At 42.5% G+C, this 15,788-nt stretch overlaps 1 pseudogene; it reads left to right on the plus strand.

Moving 5' to 3' along the window:
• The window catches only part of LOC115139074 (dedicator of cytokinesis protein 11-like), a 101,411-nt pseudogene that overhangs the window by 53,369 nt on the left and 32,254 nt on the right, over positions 1–15,788 (plus strand).

Below are 15,788 nucleotides of genomic sequence, written 5' to 3' on the forward strand. Positions count from 1 at the left end.
TTCCAAAGAAAACAAAACTGTTTAAAAACCTATTGCTTTTTTTATTATTAACCAGAGTGTCGATTGACGAGGGGGAAAAAACGATTTATTTTTAGAGTAAGTCTGTAACTAAACGAAAAAAGTCAAGGGGTCTGATTACTTTCCGAATGCAATGTATTGAGGGTGTGTTCATAAATTCACTCTGGAGTTCGAGTGCGCTCAGAGCGTGCTCTCGTCGTTCGTAAATTCATTGTTCTCAGATTGTGCATTCGTAAATTCAGTTTTAGGCAGATTGTTCGTTTGTAAATTCACTGGACACTGGCCAAGGAGTAGGGTTGATCCAAGCGTTCTGACCTCACAACAGCAGTCAAGCATTTCGCTACACCCGCAATAGCATCTGCTAAACACGTGTATGTGACCAATCTGATTTGATTTGCAGCACCCAAGCTAACTGGCTAAAGTTGGCTAGCTTGCTAGCTACTTCCAGACACAAATGAGAGAATACCTCACTCTGACCATTTTACTCACCCTAGCACCCTGGCTGGTTAGGCTGTTTTCATGTTAGCATTGGTGACTGTGTTATGTCAACCATTTCATTCAGTTTTTTGGCCGATGTTTACTTTCTCCTGTCATAACAACCGAGTTTAAGGTGTTTTGTAAATTCCTAAAATATCCTGTACACTGCCACTCTCAAACCAGAGTGCAATGAAATTGAAGTAGATAGCCAGAGTGAATTAGTCACCCTTAGTCTACTGGAGTGACTACAGCACAGGAGGTTGGTGGCACCTTAATTGGGGAGGATGGGTTCGTGGTAATGGCTGGAGCGGAATAAATGGAATGGTATAAAATACATCAAACACGTGGTTTGATGTCATTCCATTCACCCCGTTCCAGACATTATGAGCCCTCCCCTCAGAAGCCTCCACTGGAGTACAGAAAACATCCGTGTGGATGCAAGAATAGAATAGGTTCTCCTCTCCTGTGTGAATGTAGGATTAGAGTCAGTACATTTTCCTGATTACACACCCTGAGCTGTAGTTACAGTGAAGCCCTAAAACTCGTCAATTGTCACATTAAAAAGTCTGTGTTTGTGAACAGGCAGTCATTTGTCAACAAAGACATGTTATTAATGGCAAGTTCGATAGAATTACAGCCTTAGGACATGCAGTCGAAGTCGGAAGTTTACATACACCAGCAAATATTTAAACTCAGTTTTTCATCATTCCTGACATGTAATCCTAGTATCCTTCTACAAGGTTCCCAAAATAAGTTGGATGAATTTTTACCCATTCCTCCTGACAGAGCTGGTGTAACTGAGTCAGGTTTGTAGGCCTCCTTGCTTGCACACGCTTTTTCAGTTCTGCCCACACATTTTCTATAGGATTGAAGTCAGGGCTTTGTAATTGCCACTCCAATACCTTGACTTTGTTGTCCTTAAGCCAATTTGGCCACAACTTTGGACGTATGCTTGGGGTCATTGTCCATTTGGAAGACCCATTTGCGACTAAGCTTTAACTTCCTGACTGATGTCTTGAGATGTTGCTTCAATATACCCACGTAATTTTCTTTCCTCATGATGCCATCTATTTTGTGAAGTGCACCATTCCCTCCTTCAGTAAAGCACCCCCACAACATGATGCTGCCACCCCTGTGCATCACGGTTGGGATGGTGTTCCCCCATTTTCTTCCTCATTATGGCCAAACCGTTCTATTTTTGTTTCATCAGACCAGAGGACATTTGAAAAAAGTACGATCTTTGTCCCCATGTGCAGTTGCAAACGGTAGTCTGGCTTTTTTATGGTGGTTTTGGAGCAGTAGCTTCTTCTTTGCTGAGCAGCCTTCCAGGTTACATTTGATATAGGACTCGTTTTACTGTGGATATAGATACTTTCGCACCTGTTTCCTCCAGCATCTTCACAAGGTCCTTTGCTGTTACTCTGGGATTGATTTGCACTTTTCGCATCAAAGTATGTTCATCTCTAGGAGACAGAACGTGTCTCATTCCTGAGCGGTAGGATGACTGCGTGGTCCCATGGTGTTTAAGCTTGCATACTATTGTTTGTACAGACGAACGTGGTACCTTCAGGCGTTTGGAAATGTATCCCAATGATGAACCAGACTTGTGGAGGTCTATACATTTTTTTCTGCGGTCTTGGCTGATTTCTTTTGATTTCCCCATGATGTCAAGCAAAGAGACACTGAGTTTGAAGGTAGGCCTTGAAGTACATCCACAGGTACACCTCCAATTGACTCAAATGATGTGAATTAGCCTATCAGAAGCTTCTAAAGCCATGACATTTTCTGGAATTGTCCAAGCTGTTTAAAGTCACAGTCAACTTAGTGTATGTAAACATCTGACCCACTGGAATTGTGATCCAGTGAATTGTAAGTGAAATAATCTGCCTGTAAACAATTGTTGGAAAATCTACTTGTGTCATGTACAAAGTAGATGTCCTAACCGACTTGTCAATCCTATAGTTTGTTAACAAGAAATTTGTGGAGTGGTTGAAAAACGAGTTTTAATGACTCCAACCTAAGTATATGTAAACTTCCCACTTCAACTGTATTTGTCCAGCTGCGGAACCCTCTGAACTTAAAATGTTATGTTGGGTTGATGATTGACACTTTATAGCTGAGGGTTTTTGTTCTCAAGTTTTTTTTCTCCGTCATACAGTAGGCTAACCTATAACTGTCACTTATCAAGTGAGTTATATTGTTGTCCTATTTGCATACCACTAAGTCAACTATGTAAAAAAAAAAAAAATGTTATTTAACTAGGCAAATCAGTTAAGAACAAATTCTTATTTTCAATGACGGCCTAGGAACAGTGGCTTAACTGCCTGTTCAGGGGCAGAACGACAGATTTGTACCTTGTCACCTTCCAGTTACTAGTCCAACACTCTAACCACTAGGCTACCCTGCCGCCCAATGAACAAGACTAGTAATGAACAAGACTATTATTAATAACATTATTCCACCCCTCTTAAAATCTCTTTCAGGACATGCTTGGTGCAGTTCCACTATGTTAGAAAGAGGAACATTGGGAGGTAGGATGATGTTTGGATTCTGTACTGCACTAATAGGTAGGGCTACTAATTCTGTCCTAAACAGGTACAAGGTACATGTGTCTCTGTGGGTTCTTTGCTAGTCAAATAAATTCTATAATGGTCATTGTCCCACACCCATCTTGAGACTTGGAGGTCAAAGCTTGTTATTCCTTTTTCATATTTGTTCCTTGTTCCTTGCTAATATATTATGTCATTGTCATTGTTTATGCGCCTACTCTTGTCTTTAGGTATGTCTCGAAGTCTGGCTTATCAAGTTTTTAATAAGTTTTAATGTGTACAAGTACAATGAAATGCCTTTCTTGCAAGCTCCAAACCCAACAATGCAGTAATCACTATCAATGTTAGTTGAAAATAACATAAAGTAGAACAAAAACACACAAACAGTAAGAACTAAGAAGAGCATGAGAAAGTGAGAAGATACAGGGCCTTCAGAAAGTATTCACACCCCTTGACTTTTTCCACATTTTGTTGTGTTACAGCCTGAATTTAAAATTGATCTAATTTAGATTTTTTTTCTCCACTGGCCTACACACAATACCCCTTAATGTCAAAGTGTAATTATGTTTTTCAAAATTGTAACAAAATAATGAATTAATGAAAAGCTTTAATGTCTTGATTCAATAACTATTCAATCCCTTTTGTTATGTCAAGCCTAAGTAAGTTCAGGAGTACAAATGTGCTTAACAAGTCACATAATAAGTTACATGGACTCATTCTGTGTGCAATAGTGTTTAACATGATTTTTGATTACCTGTCACGAGAATTAGGTTCTCAATGTTTATACCCCAATTCAATTTAATGACTCTGTCTGCAACCAGGATTTGTAAGATACTGGTTGGAATGAAAACAGACAGAGGCCCAGTCCACAATAGTCAAATGTTTATTCACGGGAACGTTCTGGCGTGCACAGTACAAAGACCTTCATTTTATAGTGACACATACTTCCACACAAAACAATAGTTATCATACGCCCACACTGTCCTGCTACACAGCCGACATAGGGAGAGACCCTGGGAAGCTCTCAGTGCCGAGACCCTGGGAAGTTCTCAGTGCCCCAGCCAAGGGCAGCCCCGAATCTTGCTCAGACAGTCCGTTATCTTATCAAGACACTAGATATATTGTCAACAAACATTAATTCTGACTTACGAACTACACTCTCAGATATAATTCTACTGACTAAATCACACACAGCATTAAAATAGTCTAATGATGCTAATCAATTTCATACTATCATAAGGTTTCAGAGTTATGGTCTCCAAGGGTAATATTCTAATCATTCTAACACTACCTCATCTCTGTACCCCACACATACAATTATCTGTAAGGTCCCTCAGTCAAGCAGTGAATTTCAAACACAGATTCAACCACAAAGACCAGGGAGGTTTTCCAATTCTTCAAAGATGGTCACCTATTGGTAGATAAAAAAATAAAAAAGCAGAGATTGAACATCCCGTTGAGCATGGTGATGTTATTAATTACTCTTTGGATGTTGGGTCAATACACCCCAGTCACTACAAAGGTCCAGCTGTGCTTCCAAACTCAATCTCGTCATTCGCATGCAGAAAAGACAGAGATACAGGGGACGCAGATCACTGGAGAATAAACCGGACGACGTCCATTTAAGACAATCTTACCAACGGGACATTAAAAACTGTAATATCTTACGTTTCACAGAGTCGTGGCTGATCGACGACACAGATAATATACAGTTGGCTGGGTTTTCCGTGATTCGGCAGGACAGAACAATTACATCCGGTAAGTTGAGGGTGGTGGTGTGTGTCTATTTGTCAATAACAGCTGGTACGCAATGTCTACATTATCTACCAAGAGAGTTTTCATCTATATTTTTCATGGCCGTCTATTTACCACCACAAACCGATGCTGGCACTTAGACTGCACTCAATGAGCTGTATAAGGCCATAAGCTAACAAACCTCCAGACGAGCTTCAATGCCATACAACACTCCTTCCGAGGCCTCCAACTGCTTTTAAATGCAAGTAAAACTAAGTGCATGCTCTTCAACCGATTGCTGCCCGCACCCTCCCGCCCGACTAGCATCCCTAATCTGGACGGTTCTGACCTAGAATATGTGGACAACTACAAATACCTAGGTGTCTGTTTAGACTGTAAACTTTCCTTCCAGACTCTCATTAAGCATCTCCAATACAAACTAAATCTATAATCCGCTTTATATTTCGCAACAAAGCCTCCTTCACTCATGCTGCCAAAAATATTATCGTAAAACTGACTATCCTACGATCCTTTGGCGATGTCATTTACAAAATAGCCTCAAACTCTACTCAGCAAATTGGATTTAGTCTATCACAGTGCCATCCATTTTGTCACCAAAGCCCCATATACTACGCACCACTGCGACCTGTATGATCTCGTTGGCTGGCCCTCACTACATATTCGTCGCCAAACCCACTGGCACCAGGCCATCTAAGTCTATGCTAGGTAAAGCACCGCCTTATCTCAGATCACTGGTCACCATAGCAACACCCACCCGTAGCACACGCTCCAGCAGATATATTTCACTGGTCACCATAGCAACACCCACCCGTAGCACGCGCTCCAGCAGATATATTTCACTGGTCACCATAGCAACACCCACCCGTAGCACGCGCTCCAGCAGATATATTTTACTGGTCACCATAGCAACACCCACCCGTAGCACACGCTCCAGCAGATATATTTCACTGGTCACCATAGCAACACCCACCCGTAGCATGCGCTCCAGCAGGTATATTTTACTGGTCATCCCCAAAGCCAACACTTCCTTTCACCGCCTTTCCTTCCAGTTCTCTGCTGCCAATGACTGGAGCGAATTGCAAATATCGCTGGAGTCTTAGATCTCCCTCTCTAACTTTAAGCATTAGCTGTCCGAGCAGTTCACCGATCACCTGTACTGAGCCAATCTGTAAATAGGTGTGCTAACTACCTCATCCCCATATTGTTACTTGTCCTCTTATTCTTTTGCACCCTAGTATCTCTACTTGCACATCATCATCTGCACATCTATCACTCCAGTGTTAATGCTAAACTGGAATTATTTCGCATCCATGGCCTATTTATTGCCTTAGCTCCCTACTCTTCTACATTTGCACACACTGTACATATATTTCTGTCTTGTGCTATTGACTGTACATTTGTTTGTAACTCTGTTGTTTTGTCAAACTGTTTTTCTTTATCTTGGCCAGGTCGCAGTTGTAAATAAGAACTTGTTCTCAACTGGCCTACCTGGTTAAATAAAGGTGAATTAAGCAAACAAGAAAATGATCATCCAGAAGTGGCGTTCCTAGTAACCAGGGACTTTAATACAGGCAAACTTAAATTTGTTTTACCAAATTTCTACCAGCAGGTCACGTGCATTCAGAGGGTAAAAAATTCTAGACCACCTTTACTCCACACACGGAGATGTGTACAAAGCTCTCCCTCACCCTCCATTTGGCAAATCTGACCATAATTCAATCATCCTGATTCCTGCGTACAAGAGAGAACTAAAGAAATACCAGTGATTCAATCAATACGTAGCCAGATGACGCTGATGCTATGCTACAGGACTGTTTTTCTAGCACAGACTGGAATATGTTCCAGGTATCATCCAATAGCATTGAGGAGTATACCACCTCAGTCACCTGCTTCATCAATAAATGCATCGACGACATCGTCCCCACAGTGACCGTAGGTACATTTACCAAACAGAATCCATGGATTATAGGCAACATCCGAGCTAAAGGCTAGAGCTGCCGCTTTCAAGGAGCGGGACACTAATAATATTATACTACTTATAAGAAATACCGCTATGCCCTCAGACGAACCATCAAACAGGCAACACATCAATACAGGACAACGATGGAATGCTACTACACTGGCTGGGAGGCTCGTCGGATGTGTCAGGGCTTGCAATCTATGACAGACTACAAAGGGAAACCCACCCGCGAGCTGCACAGTGATGCGAGCCTACCAGACGGGCTAAATAAATATTTTTGCTTGCTTCGAGGCAAGCAGCACACTGATCCTCAACACTGGGGCCCCTCAGGGGGTGCATGCTTAGTCCTATCCTGTACTCCCTGTTTACCCACGACTGCGTGGCCAAGCACGACTCAAACACCATCATTAAGTTTGCTGATGACACACCAGTGGTAGGCCTGATCACCGACAGGGAGGAGGTCAGAGACCTGGCAGTGTGGTGCCAGGACAACAACCTCAATGTGAGCAAGACAAAGGGGCTAACCGTGGACTACAAGAAAAGGAGGGCCTAACGTGCCTCCATTCACATCGACAGGACTGTAGTGGAGCGGTCGTGAGTTTAAGTTCCTTGGTGTCCACATCCCCAACAAGCTATCATGGTCCAAACACACCAAGACAGTCTTGAAGAGGACACTACAACGGCTTTTCCCCCTCAGGAGACTGAAAAGATATGGCATGGGTCTCCAGATCCTCAAGAAGTTCTACAGCTGCACCATTGAGAGCATCCTGACCGGTTGCATCACCGCCTGGTATGGCAACTGGTCGGCATCTGACGGTAAAGCAACACAGATGTTAGTGCATATGGCCCATTACATCACTGGGGCAATGCTTTCTGCCATCCAGGACCTATATACTAGGCGGTGTCAGAGGAAGGCCCAGAAAATTGTCAAAGACTCCAGTCACCCATGTCATAGACTGTGCTGTCTGCTACCACACGGAAAGCGGTACCGGAGCACCAATTCTAGTTCCAAAAGGCTTCTTAATAGCTTCTACCCCAACCTATAAGACTGCTGAACAATTAATCAAATGGCCATCCGGAGTATTTGCATTGATACACCCCCCCCCCCCCCCCCTTTGTTTTTACACTGCTGCTGCTCGCTGTTTATTATCTATGCATAGTATCTTTACCCTTCCCTATATATACAAATTACCTTGACCCACCTGTACCCCCGCACATTGACTCTGTACTGGTACCCCCTGTATATAGCCTCGTTATTGTTATTTGTGTTCCTTGAATTTTTTTAACTTGTTTTAGTAAATATTTTCTTAACTGCGTTGTTGGTTAAGGGCTTGTAAGTAAGCATCTCACCATAATAATAATTCACCACCTGTTGTATTCGGGGCATGTGACATATAAAATGTGATTTAATTATATGACTGCTTCACCAGTGGAGTCGCAGCGACTTTTAGAGGCTGTGAAAATGTTCAAATTGCTCAATAATTTGATTTGACAGAGAGGAAGGAAACCGCACAGACATTTCACCATGAGGCCAATGGTGACATTTTTAAACAGAGTTTAATGGCTGTGATATGAGAAAGCTGAGGATGGATCAACACTGTAGTTACTCCACAAAACGAACCTAACTGACAGAGTGAAAAGACGAAGCCTGTACAGACTAAAAAATATTACAAAACATGCTTCCTGTTTGCATGTTATGGGTATGCTTGTAATTGTTAAGGGCTGGGGAGTTTCTCAGGATAGAAAAATAAATGGAATGGAGCTAAGCACAGACATAATGCTAGAGCAAAACCTGGTTGAGTCTGCTTTCCACCAGACACTGGAAGATTAATTTACCTTTCAGCAGGACAATAACCTACAGGGCCAAACACAAGGCCAAATCTACATTGGTCGCTTACCCAGAAGACATTGAAAGTTCCAGAAGTGTCCGAGTTACATTTTTTGAAACTTAAATCTGCTTGAAAATCTATGGCACGACTTAAATGGCTGTCTAGCAATGATCAACAACCAATTTGGCAGAGCTTAAAGAATTTTGAAAATAATAATGAGCAAATGTTGCACAATCCAGGGGTGGGAAAGCTCTTAGAAACTTACCCATAAAGACTCACAGCTGTAATCACTGCCAAAGGTGATTCTAACATGTATTGACTCATGGGGTTGAATACTTATCTAATCACTATATTGGTGTTTTTAAAAATGTATTTGTTTGTACAAATGTTTATCATTTAAAAGTAGAAGACAAATTCAGAGTATTTTGTGTAGATCATTGTCAAAAAATTACATTTAAATCCATTTGAATCCCACTTTGTACCACATGACAATTTGGAGAAAGCCAAGGGGAATACTTTCTGATGGCACTGTATATACAGTAGAGGGTCAGTTCCAATACCATATTTACAATGTGCAGGGATACTGGAGTTGGAGGTAGAAACTGTACCACCTGGTGTCAGTTGCAGAGGGAGGTGTTCAGTCACAGTGTCTTAAGCTTGGAAGGGGCAATGGTGTTGAACGCTGAGCTCTAGTGAATGAACAGCATTCTCACATCGAGTTTTGATTTCCTGCTACTCCGTTAAGGGCCGTGTGACTCTGTGTGCGGCTCTGTGCTATGAGGTTCTGAAGTGCTGTGTGTCTAAGATGGGTCTGCTGCGGGCCGAGGCCTCCGCTCTACTCTACCTGCTGATGAGGAACAACTATGATTACACCAAGAGGAAGACCTTCCTACGCACTCACCTGCAGGTCAGCTATTGTAACATGGATGGATGGGTGGGTGGGCGGGTTGGATAGATGAATACATAAATTAACACACCAAGAGGATAACCTTCCTATGCACTCACCTACAGGTCATATATACAACATCCCCGTGAACGGCAAGGAACTGCCAGCTGTCACTGATTTGTTTATTTAACTGCACAATGCAATACTGATTCTGTTATTGCATCATCAGCAGTCCATCACTGGTGTGCCTATGAACATCTAACTAAGTTTCAAAGCACTTCATGTTATGTCAAAGTAACACTATACCCAACCCATGAGTCCTCTCTGTGCGGTCTCAACCATTTGGCATGCACAAACTCCCCTAACACAAATATATATATAACGTGCATAAACAATGAACAGTCACTAAGAATGGCTATGAACCAGTTGGAAACTCATTTGAAGTCCAAGCAGATTTAACGTCACAGCACTGACATTGCTCTGATCATCTGACCAAAGAATGTGAAATGTTCAAATACAGACCAGCTGTTTAGTTTCCCAAACTCCTCTAACAATCGGCTATGTGTCAGAAACCATTCTCAATGCTTCCATAAGCCGTCAAGGGACATATTCATTAATTTCATTATCCATGGTGAAAATGGGCTCCAATTTCCATCTCATAACTCATCCAGTTGGACAGCCAGAGCGCTGTGTGTGTGTTTGTGGTTATTGTATTTAGGGTTGGAACAGTCCCTCTCCTTTTTGTATTTTTATTGGCCATGACAGTGGGAAAGGAAGGAGCAAATAGAGAGTGCAAGTGCAGTCGGTCGGATTTGATCGATTTCATAGTTTCATGTGATTCAGAAGCAGCAGCTTAGACCGCTGGACCACCCCAGGCCAGGGGTGTGTTGTGTTAACATCGGTTCCCCCTTCATCTCGCTTTCTGCCTTCTCCCACATTTAAAAAAATATTAGTATACTAGGGCTATGACCATACCAGTATCGCAATATTGTTTCCATGGCAAAAATGAAAACTCAAAGCAGACCAAACTCTTTGGTCCTTTAAAAACCTGATGTATGTAAAATAATGTGTGCTATAGCATGTAAAATAAATACATGTGACTCTAGATGACGACATAATGATGTTTGTTTCCAATACTAGGGCTGTTTTCCTAAAGAAGTTATATCCACTTTGTGTGTTGTTTCCTTGCCATGAGACTAACGAGATACTGTTATCGTTCCGAAACTTTAGTATACAATGGTATAAATACTATAGTATTCACTGTAGTGTTTCTGCAGACTTTCCTGTAGTATACTGTAGCGTTTACACTTAACTATAGTATAAATACTGTGGTAAAAAAAACTGTATTATATACTAAAGTAATTAATGTTGTGTTTTTGCGGATTGTAGTACACTACAGTATTTACTGTTGTTTTTTTGCAGACATTACTATAGTATTTACTATAGTTTTTTGTTGGATTATCATTGACATTGAAGTGGAGGCTTTCTCCTTGAGGAAACCAAGTGGAGAAAAGAGAACATTTTCCATAACCTGTAGGTAGGACTGGGTTCTGAATGGATAGTTCAGAGCTTCTGCTCTTTTCTATAACCTGTAGGGAAAAACAATATTTGGCACAATGTGTGGCACAAATTGGGATATGTGAGAGGGGAATGGGCAGGGTATATGCAACTTTACACTTTTATAACTAAAGTAAATACTAAAGTTTTTGTGGACTGTGGTGTTTTTGCAGACATTACTGTAGTGTTTACTACTGTTTTTTGTGAATAATACTGTAGTATTTACTATAATATCCTACAGTATACTACACATGATCGAGGGATACTACCGTGTGTAGTATAGTATTCTACAGTATACTTCAGTTTACTACAGAATTCAATAGAAAGTACTGTAGTATTCTATAGTAAACTGTAATCTCTTTTCATGTGGGCTGGTGTAGATCATCATCGCAGTGAGCCAGCTGATCTCCGATGTGGCGCTGACCGGTAGCTCCCGCTTCCAGGAGTCCCTCTCCATCATCAACAACTTTGCCAACAGCGACAAAGCCATGAAGGTAATGCATATTTGCTGTAGGCGGTTATGAATCAGTTCCCAGGGTTACGTAATTGCTAGGCTTTATCTTGTAAGGCTAACACTGTCTTGAGTCTCCATCGTCAACAACTTTGACAACTGCGTCCTGGATGTACTGACGGGCCGACCCCAAGTGGTGAAGGTAGGCAACAACACCTCCGCCACAGGGGCGCATGCTCAGCCCCGTTCTGTACTCCCTGTTCACCCATGACTGCGTGGCCATGCACGTCTCCAACTCAATCATCAAATTTGCTGACGACAACAGTGGAAGTCTTGATTACCAACAATGATGAGACAGCCTACAGGGAGGAGGTGAGAGCCCTGGCAGAGTGGTACCAGGAAAATAACCTCTCCCTCATCTTCAACAAAAAGGAGCTGATCGTGGACTACAGAAGACAGCAGACAGAGAACGCCCCCCATTCACATTGACAGAGCCGCAGCGGAGAGGGTCTAAAGCTTCAAATTTTACGACGTGCACATCACTGACGACCTGAAATGGTCCCGTAACTCAGACAGTGTGGTGAAGAGGGTGCAACAGGACCTCTTCAACCTCAGGAGGCTGAAGAAATTTGGCTTGGCCCCTAACACCCTCACAAACTTCTACAGATGCACCATACAGCACCTGACAGGCTGTATCACCGCCTGGTACAGCAATTGCACCGTCCACAACCGCAGGGCTCTCCAGAGGTGGTCAACCCAACGCATCACCGGGGGCACAGTGCCTGCCCTCCAGGACATCTACAACACCCGATGTCACAGGAAGGTCAAAAAGATAATCAAGGTCCTCAGCCACCCGAGCCACAGCCTGTTCACCCCGTTACCATCTAGAAGGAGCAAGACAGTACAGGTGCATTAAAGCTGGAACTGAGAGACTGACAAACAGCTTCTATCAGATTGTTAAACAGTCACTACTAGCCAGGCTCCACCCAGGACCCTACCCTGAACTTTAGTCACTGTTACTAGCCGACTACCACCTGGTACTCTGTTCTGCACTTTAGAGACTGCTTTGCCCTATGTACAGTACATAGTCGTTGAACACTGGTCACTTTAATAATGTTTACATACTGTTTTAACCACTTTATATCTATATAACTACTGCTGTACACACCTTTTCTATTCATATACTATCTATGTCTATAGACACCATTATTATATATTTATATTCCGGACTCTGACTGCTCGCTCTGATATTTCTTCATTTCTTTCTTTTTACTTTTTGGATTATGTGCGTATTGATTTGTATTGCTAGGTCTCATTACTGCACTAGAAACACAATAATTCTGCTGCACCTGCGATAACATTGGAAATCTGTAGACATGACCAATATACTTCGATTTGAAACAGTCCTGCTGTAATGAGTTCAACAAGAGTGTCAAAGGGACATGCAGTGCATTCGGAAAGTATTCAGAGCCCTTGACTTTTTCCATATTTTGTTACGTTACATTTGGGGAGTTTCTCCCATTCTTCTATGCAGACCCTCTAAAGCTCTGTCAGGTTGGCTTGTGAGCGTCGCTGCACAGCTATTTTCAGGTCTCTCCAGAGATGTTCAAAAGGGTTCAAGTCCGGGCTCTGGCTGGGCTACTCAATGACAGTCAGAGACTTGTCCCAAAGCCACTTCTGCCTTGTCTTGGCTGTGTGCTTAGGGTCATTGTCCTTCGACCCAGTCTGAGGTCTTGAGCGCTCTGGAGCAGGTTTTCATCAAGGATCTCTCTGTACTTTTCTCTGTTCATCTTTCCCTCAATCCTGACAAGTCTCCCAGTCCCTGCCTCTGAAAACATTCCCACATGATGCTGCCACCACCATGCTTCACCGTAGGGATGGTGACAGATTTCCTCCATACGTGACCCTTGGCTTTCAGGCCAAAGAGTTCAATCTTGGTTTCATCAGACCAGAGAATCTTGTTTCTCATGGTCTGAGAGTCCTTTAGGTGCCTTTTGACAAACTTCAAGCGGGCTGTATTGTGCCTTTTACTGAGGAGTGGCTTCGACCTGGCCTCTCTACCATAAAGGCCTGGTTGGTTGAGTGCTGCAGAGATGGTTGTCCTTCTACAGTGGAACTCTGAAGCTCTGTCAGAGTGACCATCGGTTCCTGGTCACCTGCTTGACCAAGGTCTTTCTCCCCTGATTGCTCAGTTTGTCTTGGTGCTCTACAGACAATTCCTTTGACCTCATGGCTTGGATTTTGCACTGACATGCACGTCAACTGTGGGACCTTATATAGACAGGTGTGTGGCTTTCCAAATCATGTCCAACCATTTGAATTTACCACAGGTGGACTCCAATCAAGTTGTAGAAACATCTGATGATCAATGGATACAGGATGAACCTGAGCTCAATTTTTAGTGTCATGGCGAAGGGTCTGAAAACTTATGTAAATAAGGTATTTCTGTTTTTATTTTTTATACATTTGTAGAACATTGACAAAAACTTGTTCTCGCTTTGTCATTATGGGGTAATCCATTTTAGTATAAGGCTGTAAATAAACTAAATGTGGAAAAAGTCAAAGGGTCTGAGTACTTTCTGAATGCACTGTATATACTGCCTTGGCTGTGCTCTTTTAATGAGTGGTACAGTTGTTTGTTCCCCGGTCAGATATTCACCATACTGTTGTCTTTGAGTAGGATATGCGGCTTGGAAAGGGAGATTTTTTTCATAAGACGTGTAAAGTATCAAGGTATCAAAAGTATCATGGAGCACCATACTGTAATCGCTTGAAATGTAAATATGTCTGAGGTGGTTAAGATGCGTGTTAGCTCCGAGAGCTAGCCTCATGCCGAGGCTTTAGCTCATTGGGCTAACACAGTCTTGACTCGAGCAGATGACCAGGATGCTTTCTGACTTTGCCTGTGAATACACTTAAGTCTTACTAGATATACCTGCTATATTACTCAGATGCAGATCCACTGTGAAGGATGGGAAATGTGTTCTGCTAATGTTTTGTAAATTACCAACTGTCGGTGCTATTCCAGTTATGTTTATCTGAGGATGAATAAATTAGCACACTCCCTAGTACAGAATGGCTACCAGTAACCCTCAGGCTGTGCTGTGCTTCGTGTGTGTGAGTGTAGTCGACAGCGTTCCCCGGGGAGGTGAAGGGACTGACCAAGCGTATCCGGATGGTGCTGAAGGCCACGGCCCAACTGAGGGAGCATGAAAAGGACCCAGAGATGCTGCTGGACCTGCAGTACAGCATGGCTCGCTCCTACGCCTCCACCCCGAGCTGCGACGCACCTGGCTGGATAGCATGGCCCGGGCACACATCAAGAACGGAGACCTCTCTGAGGTACAGTCAATTATGTACAGAAACATGTACAGTACCAGTCAAAAGTTTTGACACACCTACTCATTCAATGTTTTTTCTTGTTTTTTACTATTGTTGAAAAATAGTGAACACATCAAAACTTTGAAATAACACATATAGAATCCTGTAGTAAATAGAAAAGTGTTCAGTAAATAAAAATATATTTGAGATTCTTCAAAGCAACCACCCTTTGCCTTGATGACAGCTTTGCACACTCTTGGCATTCTCTCAACCAGCTTCATGAGGTAGTCAAATGGAATGCATTTCAGTTAAACTGTGTGCCTTGTTAAAAGTTCATTTGTAGAATTGATTTCCTTCTTAATGCATTTCAGCCAATCAGTTGTGTTGCGACAAGGTAGGAGTGGTATACAGAAGTTAGCCTTATTTGGTAAAAGACCAAGTCCATATTATGGCATGAACAGCTCAAATAAGCAAAGAGAAACGACAGTCCATCATTACTATAAGGCATGAAGGTCAGTCAATCTGGAACATTTCAAGTCGCAAAAACCATCAAGCGCTATGATGTAACTGTCTCTCATGAGGACCGCCACAGGAAAGGAAGACCCAGCGTTATAATTTCATTAGAGGATCATTTCATTAGAGTTAACTGCACCTCAGATTGCAGACCAAGTAAATGCTTCACAGAGTTCAATTAGCAGACACATCTCAACATCAACTGTTCAGAGGAGACTGTGTGAATCAGGCCTTCATGGTCGAATTGCTGCAAAGAAACCTCTACTAAAGGACATCAATAAGAAGAAGAGGCTTGCTTGGGACAAGAAACATGAGAAGTGGCCATTAGACCGGTGGAAATCTGTCCTTTGGTCTGATGAGTCCAAATTTGAGATTTTTGGTTCCAACCGCTGTGTCTTTGTGAGACGCAGAGTAGGTGAACGGATGATCTCCGCATGTGTGGTTCCCACTGTGAAGCATGGAGGAGGAGGTG

This window comes from Oncorhynchus nerka, linkage group LG12 (genome assembly GCF_034236695.1).
Source record: "Oncorhynchus nerka isolate Pitt River linkage group LG12, Oner_Uvic_2.0, whole genome shotgun sequence".
NCBI classification, from domain to species: domain Eukaryota; kingdom Metazoa; phylum Chordata; class Actinopteri; order Salmoniformes; family Salmonidae; genus Oncorhynchus; species Oncorhynchus nerka.